Raw genomic sequence first — 13,758 nt, 5'->3', positions numbered from 1 at the left:
CAGGAAGAGTAAGGAGACTGTCTACAGGTTTCCCACGAAGATTGTTTTATGAGACCTCTTATCAATTTTAGTGCAATAAAAGTACTGTAGCTTAATATCTATAAAATTACTGACCACAAGTGTAACCTTTATCAGAACATTCAATATAATTGTCCAGTAAAACTATGAGATATTGCTATCACAAGAACAGCAAGCTGACTAGTAGGCTTACAAGTTATGACACATATCCAGTTCAAACAAACAGTGGAAGGAAGAAAGGAGAAATGGGGGAATTCCCAGGCTCATTGTATAATATAACATGTGTTACACACCACATCTGCATTACAATTTAAATAGTTAAAAAACTATTTGAATATAAACAAAAATTTATGGTGTCAAAATTATCAAATTACCATTTCATTTTACACTCTAAAATACACATTGACCAAGATTTTACCTCAAAATCGGGTAGTTACCCTCCAGACGGCAATATTACTTGGGAAGAAAGTTTCGACAGCAGACATCTTCCAACTGCTATTGATCTTGTGAAACCCCAACCTCATTTCTTGCCCTCCTCCATATTTTGTTTCGGCATGGTTTTCATGTTTAATATCAGCTGTTTGCTGTTCTTTATGTTTGTTATTTGTTATAAATTGTTTTCTATCAAAATTACTTTTGTTAAGATGTTTAATTATATAATTTATACAGAAATATTAATTTATACAGTGAGGCAGCAGTCAGAACTGTACGACATGAGCACACCAAAAAATTACTTGCCATCTACTACATTTATAAAAAGCAGATTTATGTACATACTCGTATGAAATGAAATAGACTGCAATATAGCTGCAACTTGAAGTGAAAAAAGTACTGTGGGTAGAATCAGACTGATCAGTAAATAGAATTTATTTGTATGTTGTCACACATTTGTGATGTTTCGTAAAGGAATTGATTGAAACGTTCAGACGCTGCAACAACGACAAAACACTTTCTTTTAAGTATACATCACGTAATGTAACAGAGTTGTTGTTTAATATGTGTTTGTTGCAGGCTTATTTAACGTTAAGTAGCTGGAGTGTGTGTGTGAAACAGTTTTGCAACTATCAGTGGTCAATACTCTTGTAGATTCACTAGGTAACCCCAGTACAAATTCCGCAGTTGATCTATTAAAAGCCAAACAGAAGATGAAAATAACAACTACAAATAGCTTGTGAACGACGCAAGGAAACAAAAATCGATAAATCTTGAAGAGAAAGATATTGAGGGAGATCAAATTATTGCCCCAAAATTTGTACTGGACTGGCAACTAAATTTAACCTAAGTAGACCAAATTTTCAGGGCATGTACCGGCAACTCATAACATTATATTCTTTCGGTTCTTATTGGTACAATTTGACGTAACGAGTGCTTGGACTTTCTAAAATACTTATAAAATGCAGATTCCTCTTCCTGGGCTTCTTGTGTAGTGTGTGAAATTCCCTTCCGTACATTTTTCGGATCCACACTCTTTTTTGCGTATTTTGCACTTCTGTGTTCCTTCTCTAAAATGCAAGCTATCCCTGCAATTTTCCAACAATTTGAGTCCAACAAATGTCATTTCTGTACAAATGTGGTCTCCAGTAGCCAAGTATATAAGTTACCGCGTTGTGTATGCACACTTCACAGTTGAAGATCGTCTTTTGAAGACTGTGAAAAGAAAGCTTGAGAACAGACATGCGAGTTGAGATCATGTGACTTAAATTGACATGACATGTCATGTCATGATGGACAGTGTGAATACGTCTTGATGTGGTGGTGCCGTGACGTGATGGTGCTGTGAATGCCAGTATGAATTGGCCTTCTGGATGTGATCTGCTCGATTTAAATGCATTGTAAGTACATTGCTCGTTTCAGCATTAGTTTTGTTTGCATCTGTTTTCCGTAAATTTCTCATAGTTAGTGGAGAACTCCATATTAGCAGATTTTCGTAGTACTGGTTTTCATTATCATTACATCTTGTCAGGGAATGAGTGTGTAATTCTATTTTTAATGGTTTTGCTTGTTTCTACTAAGTGCCATGCATTTCACACTGGATTCCAGTCTATGGATGTGTAGTAAGCATTATTCTTTGCAAATGCTAAAAACATTTTAACAGAAGACAATGTAAATTTTGGGGCACTCCCTTAAATATGAAAGTAAAAAATGTATGAGAACAAAAATGATGTAGAATACTTACAGTGCATTTAAGTCCTGCAGTTTGAGCAGTTATATATATATATATATATATATATATATATATATATATATATATATATATATATATATATATATATATATATATATATATATATATATATAAGCCCACAGCATACCATCTGACAAAACCAGTTTCTGTTTCATATGAAACGAAAATAAATATGAAATGAGTTACACTACCCAATACTATGGGTGAGAGCAAAATGTAAGCAAAATACAAGCAACATATAGACACTATATTTCAAACAGTGCAATACACACAAGAAAGTCATAAGCAGAACCATAATTTCCACTTTGTAACAGCCACATAGTTGTAATTGCAATACTGAGTTTTGCAAAGAAATATACTTTAGCACCAGACACACACGTTAAGTACAAATGAAAAATATCATCATACAGTGCTCATATTTTGCAAACAAAGAATGCAAATTGCGGTGCTATATTTTCCTGAATTAGAAGGTCTCTACCACGCCACTTGGAGTGCTACTGTCAGTCTCTGTTTCTGTATCATAACAAGGGATTTGTACTTCTGGTATTTTGGTATTCTGTCATTAAGGTAGAGAAACAGAAAATGACAGTAATACTCAGAGTGGCCTAGCAGTGAACTTCGATTACTGGAAAATATGGCATGAAAATCCATACCATTGCTTCAGGAAATTCGAGTAGTAGATGACAACATTTTTCATTTATGCTTATTGGTGGGCCTGGTAGTCTGATGGTAAAGTGCGTATTTCGAACCGTTTTTGTGAACTTACAAAACAATTAGAGAAATTTCAATCAAGAACTAAGATTGGCTATTTGTAGCTGGGTTGCAGAGACATAAAATTTCGTGAAGTCATCATAGTTGCATTTCGACCGTAGAATAACATGTTTCTACACTTACATCTACATCCATATTCCGCAAGCCTCCTGACGGTGTATGGTGGAGGGTACTTTGAGTACCTCTATCGGTTCTCCCTTCTATTCCAGTCTCGTATTGTTCGTGGAAGGAAGGATTGTGAGTATGCCTCTGTGTGAGCTCTAATCTCTCTGATTTTATCCTCATGGTCTCTTCACGAGATATACGTAGGTGGGAGCAATATACTGCTTGACTCCTCCGTGAAGGTATGTTCTCGAAACTTCAACAAAAGCCCATACTGAGCTACTGAGCGTCTCTCCTGCAGAGCCTCCCACTAGAGTTTACCTATCATCTCCGTAATGCTTACTAAATGATCCTGTAACGAAGCACACTCCTCTCCATTGGATCTTCTCTATCTCTTCTATCAACCCTATGTAGTACAGATCCCACACTGGTGAGCAATATTCAAGCAGTGGGCGAACAAGTGTACTGTAACCCACTTCCTTTGTTTTCAGATTGCATTTCCTTAAGATTCTTCCAATGAATCTCAGACTGGTATCAAGATAATATAATCATTCCATTTTAAATCACTCCTAATGCCTACTTCCAGATAATTTATGGAATTAACTGCTTCCAGTTGCTGACCTGCTGTATTGAAGCTAAAAGATAAAGGATCTTTCTTTCTATGTATTCATAGAACATTACACTTGTCTACATTGAGATTCAATTTCCATTCCTTGCATCATGTGTCAGTTCGTTGCAGATCCTCCTGCATATCAGTAAAATTTTCCATAGTTACAACCTCTCGATATACCACAGCATCATCCGCAAAAAGCCTCAGTGAACTTCCGATATTATCCACAAGGTCATTTATGAATATTGCGAATAGCAACGGTCATACGACACTGCCCTGCGGCACACCTGAAATCACTCTTACTTCGGAAGACTTCTCTCCATTGAGAATGACATGCTGCATTCTGTTATCTAGGAATTCTTCAATCCAATCACACAATTGGTCTGATAGTCCATATGCTCTTACTTGAAATTAAACGACTGGGGGGAACTGTATCGAATGCCTTGCGGAAGTCAACAAACACGGCATCTACCTGTGAGCCCGTGTCTATGGCCCTCTGAGTCTCGTGGACGAATAGCCCGAGCTGGGTTTCACATGATAATCTTTTTCGAAACCCATGCTGATTCCTACAGAGTAGATTACTAGGCTCCAGAAAAGCCATTATACTCGAACATAATACGTGTTCCAAAATTCTACAACTGATCGATGTTAGAGATATAGGTCTATAGTTCTGCACATCTGTTCGACGTCCCTTCTTGAAAACTGGGATGACCTGTGACCTTTAGCACTCTTTTGGAACGGTACACTCTTCTAGATACCTACGGTACACTGCTGCAAGAAGGGGGGCTAGTTCCTTCGCATACTCTGTGTAAAATCGAACTGGTATCCCATCAGGTCCAGCGGCCTTTCCTCTTTTGAGCAATTTTAATTGTTTCTCTATCCCTCTGTCGTCTATTTCGATATCTACCATTTTGTCATCTGTGCGACAATCTAGAGAAGGAACTACAGTGCAGTCTTCCTCTGTGAAACAGCTTTGAAAAAAGACACTTAGTATTTCGGCCTTTAGTCTGTCATCCTCTGTTTCAGTACCATTTTGGTCACAGAGTGTCTGGACATATTGTTTTGATCCACCTACCACTTTAACATCAGACCAAAATTTCTTAGGATTTTCTGCCAAGTCAGTACATAGAACTTTACTTTCGAATTCATTGAACGCCCCTCGCATAGCCCTCCTCACACTACATTTCGCTTCACGTAATTTTTGTTTGTCTGCAAGGCTTTGGCTATGTATATGTTTGCTGTGAAGTTCCCTTTGCTTCCACAGCAGTTTTCTAAATTGGTTGTTGTACCACGGTGGCTCTTTTCCATCTCTTATGATCTTGCTTGGCGTGTACTCATGAAATGCATATTCTACGATGTTTTTGAACTTTGTCCACTGATCCTCAACACTATCTGTACTTGAGACAAAACTTTTGTGTTGAGCCATCAAGTACTCTGATATCTGCTTTTTGTCACTTTTGCTAAACAGAAAAATATTCCAACCTTTTATAATATTTCTATTTAGGGCTGAAATCATCGATGGAGTAACCACTTTATGATCGCTGATTCCCTGTTCTGCATTAACTGTTTCAAATAGTTCGGATCTGTTAGTCATCTGAAGGTCTAATATGTTGTCGCCACGAGTCGGTTCTCTGTTTAACTGCTCAAGGTAGTTTTCAGATAATGCACTTACGAAAATTTCACTGGATTCTTTGTCCTTGCCACCCATTATGAATGTTTGAGTCTCCCAGTCTATATCCGGCAAATTAAAATCTCCACCCAGAACTATAACATGGTGGGGAAATCTACTCGAAATATTTTCCAAATTTTCCTTCAGGTACTCTGCCACAACAGCTGCTGAGCCAGGGGGCCTATAGAGACATCCAATTACCATGTTTGAGCTTGCTTTAACCGTGACTTTCACCCAAATTATTTCACATTTTGGATCTCCGTCAATTTTCTTCGATACTATTGCACTTTTTATCGCTATCAATACGCCTCCCCCTTCAGTGTCCAGCCTGTCTGTGCAGTATACAATCCAATCTGAGTTTAGAATTTCATTACTGTTTACATCTGGTTTCAGCCAACTTTCTGTCGCTAGTACTATGTGGGCTTTGTGAATATTTATTATTGAGAGCAGTTCTGGGACCTTTCTATAGACGCTCCAGGAGTTTACTATTACCACATTAATATTGTTACTCCCTGCTGTGTTTTGCCTACAACTACCTTGTCGCGTCTCAGGAGGCGTCATGTTGGGCCTAGGGAGGGAATTCTCTAACCTAAAAAAAAACCCATGTGCACTCCACACGTACTCCCCTACCCTTGTAGCCGCTTCCTGCGTGTAGTGTACGCCTGACGTATTCAAGGGGACCCTACATTTCTCCCACCCGATAGCGGCGGTCGAGAAATTTGCACCCCAGTTCCCTCAGAATCATCTGAGCCTCTGGTTTAAGCCTTCCACTCGGTTCCAAATCAGAACACCGCGATCGGTTCAAATAGTTCAAATGGCTCTGAGCACTATGGGACTTAACATCTGAGGTCATCAGTCCCCTAGAACTTAGAACTGCTTAAACCTAACTAACCTAAGGACATCGGGCACATCCATGTCTGAGGCAGGATTCGAACCTGCGACCGTAGCGGTCGCACGGTTCCTGACTGAAGCGCCAAGAACCGCTCGGGCACTGCGGCTGGCACCGCGATCGGTTTTGGAAATGATACAACAAATAATTAGCTCAGATTCCACCCTGAAAACGAGGCTTTCCGCCTTCACCAACTTCGCCAACCATCTGTATGCACTGAGGATGACTTCTGAATCCAGACGGCAGGAGTCATTGGTGCCGACATGAGCAACAATTTGCAGTCGGGTGCACCCAGTGCTCTCTATAGCCGCCGGCAGGGCCTCCTCCACAGCTCGGATGAGAGCCGCCAGCAAGCAGACAGAGTGAAAACTGGCCTGACTTTTCTGATATTTCCCTAAGGGGCTCCATCACCCGCCTAACATGGAGCTCCCAATCACTAATAAAACCCTCCCCCCACGTGCCTGCTCGGACCTTGCTGAAGGAGCGGCCATATGTCCACTCACAGGCAGAGTGGGCGATGTCATACGGCCAGCCTCCACATTGACCCTCTGCCTTGTGTGCCGCTGAGCCCACCAATCCCCTTGGGGAGAGGGTGGCCCAACTTCGCCAGGTACCCGCGAAGATGTTTCGACAGCAGGGACCATGGGTGAAGCTTGTAAAGCCTGGGGTGTACCATGCGATGCACCAGACTCCTCAATGCCACTACACTCCGAGGCAGCAGCCTGAAGACGGCTGACCTCATTCATCAACATGTTCAGCTGTTCACAAACAGTGGCCAGCTCCTCCTGTGTCCGCACACAGCAGTCACACATCCGATCCATCCTAAGAAATCAGTTTCCTGTAGAGAGTTAATCAACTTTTAACTAGACTGCTAATTCACTAAGGGCGGCTGATAGCTGACTAAACTGTGGTTACTAGATACTTCTTGTTGAAAACAATGAAAATAAGCACTACCTGTCTCTAGAATGTATTCAAAACAGACATGAAATCTGTGGAACACTATTACTAGTACTCGAAAATTACAGCTTCCTAAAAGCAAAAACACACAGAACAAGAAGTGACAAGTAAGAAAAATACAGCTAATACTTAAATTTACGTAGCTCGCTGCACAGCATATGTGAAGCAGACGGCAGTCTAACGACACAGACACTATTGGCACTATGGCTGGCTAAATGGAGTCTCTCTCACTGTATTCAAAACAAACACGAAATCTATGGAACACTATTACTAATACTCGAAAATTAAAGCGTCCTAAAAGCAAACATACAGGGAAGAAGAAGTGACAAGTAAGAATAATACAGTTAATACTTAAATTTACATAGCTCGCTGCACAGTAGATGTGAAGCAGACAGCAGGTACTACATAATACTGAATGTTTCAATTATCAAGTGCAGATAATAGTACTGTAGCGCTTGTTAAAACCTGAAAATCATCTGACATTACGTGGCATATGAAGAGGTTCCTCCGTATATGATTCCTGATTACCATCTTCTTCTGTGTACTGCACTGTTTGAATTGCATTCTAAATATGTTGCACATACTCTGCTTAATTTTTGCTCACATCAGCAACACAGTATTGGCTAGGGCAGATGATTTCAAATTGTTTTTTGCTTCATATGAAACACAAGCTGAAACTGACTACGAAGTCTTTCGTGACGGAGTACTTGCATAAAAAGTTCTCGGTTCACTTGCCACGTCAAATTTGGATAAAATCCCAAGCTTTTGATGACTACCTCCATCAACTTCGTCAGGGGTAAAACTGACTGTCGTGGACTGGTTAGGCTTACTCTTTTATAAACAGTGGATGGCTTCTCATTGGCTGGATGACATCACGGTGAAAATGGCGGGTATAGAGGTGGAGGCCTCTTGTTTGAGCACTTTATCCAGCGTTGCTTGCAGCGCCATCCATCGCAGCAGGCGGAGAACTATGAGGAATGTAAGAAGTCTCCCTCTGCGCAGTTTCTTTATCAATTGCGCGCTTCCATGCATTGCTGAGTGCATAACTGGAGTCTCTGTTGATATTATTTTCACAGAGTCCCAATAGTTTGAAGTGTGAGCAAGTAGTCTTGTTACATCGAATAAAATCTTACGTTTATTTAACAAACTGTGCTCTGCCACCGCTGATTTTTCTAGCCTCCTACATACCCGCCATTTTCAAAGTGACGTCATCCAGCCAATGAGAAGCCGCCTACTGCTTTCAAAAGTGGAAGCCTCACCAGTCCACGACAGTCAGTTTTACCCCTGACGAAGATGAAAGAGGTAGTCATCAAAAGCTTAGAATTTTATCCAAATTTGAGGTGGCAAGTAAACCGAGAACTATTTATACAAGCTGAATTTGTTAGATGGTTTTCTGTGGACTCATGTTTATTTGTTACTGCTTACCAATCAGTGTGTGAACTACTCCATTTATTGCACTGTAAGTATATTACTCTTACTGTACATTATTTTTCTTCCCAAACGTTTTCTCACATTTAATGGAGGCCTCCCAATTTTTCGTTAGAGTGTGAGACTGGTTCTAGTGCATTTAGTTCTGCTAAAATGCAGGAGTTTTGTGTGTTCACTACCAGTACGAAAATTTCAGTGTCGAAAATGAGAATGCTGCAATGACAGATGGGCCAAAACAAATGTACCATTAGAAGCCCAAATGCATACAGTATAACTGGACGCTGCCGGCAGGGAAGTGTAAAATAAATTTGCCATTTATATTATTTCACAAAAAGGGAATATAGAATGGCAATACAGATGAATCAAATTTTAGCTAAGTTGCTAATGCTAGCAAAAACATAAATAGACTACATTTGTAATGAAATAAACATTGTTTGGAAAAATCGAAAGAACAGAGAGAAGACGTCATATGGACAGACCATTAAAGCAAAGTACTAAATACAGATGTAAAGAAATTATTATGATTATTATTAAATTAGGACATCATATTTTATGGTAATTCAATATTTTATTGTACTTTATCATATTATGACTATAAAATTATTATGATCATGATTGAAGACAGTGTCAAGTATTAGACACAAAGTCTCTGATCATATTACTGTAAAGAAGAAGATAAGTCTTGAGATAGGAAAAGAAAGAAGAAGAAGCCTACAAATTCAAGAAAGGTATATATGAAAACAGATGATGAATAATATTCATACTGTGGCAACTTAAAAGCACAACGAGTGAGGAGCCTGATTGTGAACTAAAGCAAAGGTGGGTACATATAGACACAAACTATTATAAATTAAAATGAAAGACATTAATGAAGCAAAAAACACAAAATTGGAAAAAACAGTATCTGTTCTAATGGATTTTGTGGTCTGTGACAGTCCCGAATTTGTCGAGTCTGAGTATTTTAATCTATATATAATAATTTATGATTTAAGTCATGTAAAAAACTTTATTACAAAATACAAAGAAGGTATTGACAGACAATTAATCTTCGGATAACGACTAAGAACGTCATTCAAGTATTTCTCAATTGCAGGAATAAGCGACGAAATGCGAAATAAGTAGTTCAAACTGCCACATGAGGTTCTGGTTATGGGATAACGAAATGTTATTGCTAGTCTTATCCCTGCATTTTACAAGCAGAAGGTCTGCAGCTTGTGGCCTGCTTGCTAGTGTTCCTGCATCAGGTGATCCCAGTTTCGATTCCTAGCCTGATTCAGGTTTGTCTTTGCCCGGCGACTGGGTGTTTGTGTTGTCCTTACCATTTCATCGTCGTCATCATCATTCGTGATAGTGGCTAGATTCGACTGTGTAAAAAATTGGAATGTGAAAAAATTATGGATGCTGATGACCGCGCAGTTGGGAACCCCCTAAAACCAAACTTCATCATCACAAGGATAAAATCTGAAGTTTAACAGTAACCTGCAGAAATTTGCAAACTAAACGTCACCGTTATTCTTTCGTATTTCTGTTATTTAGACACATTTTTACCCACATTCGCCTTCGTGTTTCTTTTATCTGTCACCTCTTTGTCACAATAAATTCAGAACAAGCCCATGAGCAACAGAGGGATGTCTAGCAGACTGCTTGGTAATGAGGCAACGTGTGGACATGTGAACACACATGAATGTGATAGTTCTTTCCACTAACTTTTATGCATTTGGTTTTATTCCTTTATTTCTGTGATAACGCCCGAGGAAAGATGCATCGTGTGCACATACATTAATATAACATAAAAAAATTACACTTCAAAGAACAATACAAATTGAAAAGCACCTTTCTATAAATTTGATTTTTTAAATTTATCTTACAATTGATTTGAGAATTATGAAGGCCAATTCAGACTTTCTATTGAAACATTACACAATGCATTTCAAATGGCAGCACTCATACAGACCATCAACAACCATAATGTCACATAAAGCCACGCCTTGTCACGTCATCGTCAAAGTCTCCAGTACTTTATCACACAAAACTGATAAGTACATACATTATGAAGTTTACTTTGGCTATTAGTAAACTTTATCGTTGTTATTTCCTCAGTTCTCATATTATACTCCAACTTTTTCTATCACGAATGGTGTCACCTAACCTCACTTTCACAGTTCAGTACTGGGCTTAAGTGAACTGACATAACATGATATGATATGCAATATGAATGCAGCCTGATGTGATGTGATGTGACAATCTGTTGATGTCTAGAAATAACCAGCATTCAAGACGACAAACCATTGTAACTTTCACAACTTGATGTTTTACAAAAATTATAAATGGTACTACCATTTCATGTAATTCTAAGATTGTGAAAACTTTTCTGCACAGTCTGTGTGAGCAGGTAAATGAGTGGATTGCTGTTTCTTTTATTTGTTTCTGCATACATTCATGACGTCGCTCTGTGATAATTCGTCCACTTACTGGAGGTTCCTTATTTTTTCTGTATTTCCCTTCTCAGCGTTTTGTAATTTTCTGATTTATTTATCTATATTTTTTATTTATTCATGTACAAGAACTCATCATACAAGATACACACACAATATTTCAATTCCATTTAATTAATGCAGTGGCCATCATTTGAATTTAGCGCTGTTTGCAGTGCACTTAGAAACCAAAGGATTTCCAGCTCATGTTTCTGTTTCCTGTGAGTGTTCTTTATTGAAAGTGCGTATTTCGCGCCAAAATATCTCATTGCAAAACACAGTAGTGCCATCCTATACTCTGTATGTGTGTTTATACGGTATATATTCATTAACAGTGAATATGTCTGTTTTATAATTCAACTACCTCTGCTCATTGGTGTCTCAATATGCCTTGAGCACTTTAAAGTTACAACAAATACTAACATTTATCAAATAGTTACTAAATTAAAAAACCGTTCAGTATAGTATTGCATCTTAAAGATCACAGTCTGTAAATTAAAAGAATGTTAAACAAGAGAAATAAAGAGAAAGATGGCAATATAAGCAACTTTGAACCAATATTTCACAATGACAGCAACCTCAGAGCTTGTGGACATCAGGTCATCAATATGCATCTTGCAGCACTCACTCTACATCCTATAAGTGATCCAAAGTTTATTGAACTCTACAATCACAAAGGACTGATGTCATGGGGTAGCCTCTTTTCTGCACTTTGTCTTTTGACCTTGTGAACCCATTTCTGAGCCTGTCCTGAGATTTCGAGATGGGCCATTCTTCAGTGAAAGCAGCAGACTGATTTTCTGATGGTGTCATCCAGTGATGTCTGGACCTCATATTCCACATAGTTCAGACTGTGTCTGTTAGAAATACTTCCTGGATATCAGTTGTGAAGGAGGAAAATAGTGACAAGGTACTGGGTCTTAATGGGAGGTAGATACCTTACACCTTTCTTTCCATTTAAATATATTATTTACACTCGAAGACTAAATCAAATAGTTATCTTCATTACACTGAAATAAAAAAATACTTTCGCACTTTTGACTATTCTACAGTATTATGAACTTTGGCAAGTCCACACCCTAAGTTGGAATACATACCAATTTCCTTTCATCATTTCATATAATGCTACATCTACATCTACATCTACATCTATATGACTACTCTGTAATTCACATTTAAGTGATTGGCAGAGGGTTCATCGAACCACAATCACTTATCTCTCTACTATTCCACTCCCTAACAGCGCGCAGGAAAAACGAACACCTAAAGCTTTCTGTTCGAACTCTGATTTCTCTTATTTTATTTTGATGATCATTCCTACCTATGTAGGTTGGGCTCAACAAAATATTTTCCCATTTAGCAGAGAAAGTTGGTGACTGAAATTTCGTAAAAAGATCTCGCCGAGACGTAAAACGTCTTTGCTGTAATGACTTCCATCCTAATTCGCGTATCATATCTACCACACTTTCTCCCTTATTACGTGTTAATACAAAACGAGCTGCCCTTTTTTGCACCCTTTCGATGTCCTCTGTCAATCCCACTTGGTAAGGATCCCACACCGCGCACCAATATTCTAACAGAGGACGAACGAGTGTAGTGTAAGCTGTCTCTTTAGTGGACTTGTTGCATCTTCCAAGTGTTCTGCCAATGAAACGCAACCTTTGGCTCGCCTTCCCCACAATATCATCTATGTGGTCTTTCCAATTGAAGTTGTTCGTAATTTTAACAACCAGGTACTTAGTTGAATTGATAGCCTTGAGAATTGTACCATTTATCGAGTAATCAAATTACAACGGATTTCTCTTGGAACTCATGTGGACCACCTCACACTTTTCGTTATTTAGCGTCAACTGCCACCTGCCACACCATACAGCAATCTTTTCTAAATCACTTGGCAACTGATACTGGCCTTCGGATGACCTTACTAGACAGTACATTACAGCATCATCTGTGAACAACCTAAGAGAACTGCTCAGGTTGTCACCCAGGTCATTTATATAGATCAGGAACAGTAGAGGTCCCAGGACACTTTGTGAGAAATTAGTTATTACAAGAGACTGATGAATGTTAGAATGAGATCCCTATCACACACTTTAAGAACATTTTGACTCTATACAAAGTATTTATTTATTTAAGTGGGGACTAAGCCATGCCTGCATCATTTCAAGAGTATGGACATTATTTTGGCATGATTCTATTTATTCAGGTACATAAACAAACGGTTCAAGATTTATACATTCAAACAAATGAAAGTACAGTGAGCATAAATCAACATAGCAATGGGTCTGAAGTTCATTGGTAGGGAGTAAGGGGAGTGACTCCATTAAAGAAAGGTAACTGCCATTTCACTTTCGTGACTTATACGTAACTTGGTGTGATAGTGTGCAGGTAGGATATTTCCACAAGTAAGATCAATTATAGATACATGTCAAATACATATCATACCTTTATTTATATTATTTATTCTCAATCCATGAAATCATTGGACTCATACGATAGTAAATAAACAATTACCGAAAGCAAAGCACATTTGACAAAACAGAAAATATTAAATCCTGTCAGTAACAAAGATAAGTTGTTTCTTGTGTGCTTGCACTCTAACTAGTATCGACTCAGTCTGTATTGATGTCACACCATCAACCATCTCACATTTTG

This window comes from Schistocerca gregaria, chromosome 7, assembly GCF_023897955.1.
Source record: "Schistocerca gregaria isolate iqSchGreg1 chromosome 7, iqSchGreg1.2, whole genome shotgun sequence".
Classification (NCBI taxonomy): domain Eukaryota; kingdom Metazoa; phylum Arthropoda; class Insecta; order Orthoptera; family Acrididae; genus Schistocerca; species Schistocerca gregaria.
Note: the sequence above shows the minus strand (reverse complement) of the source record.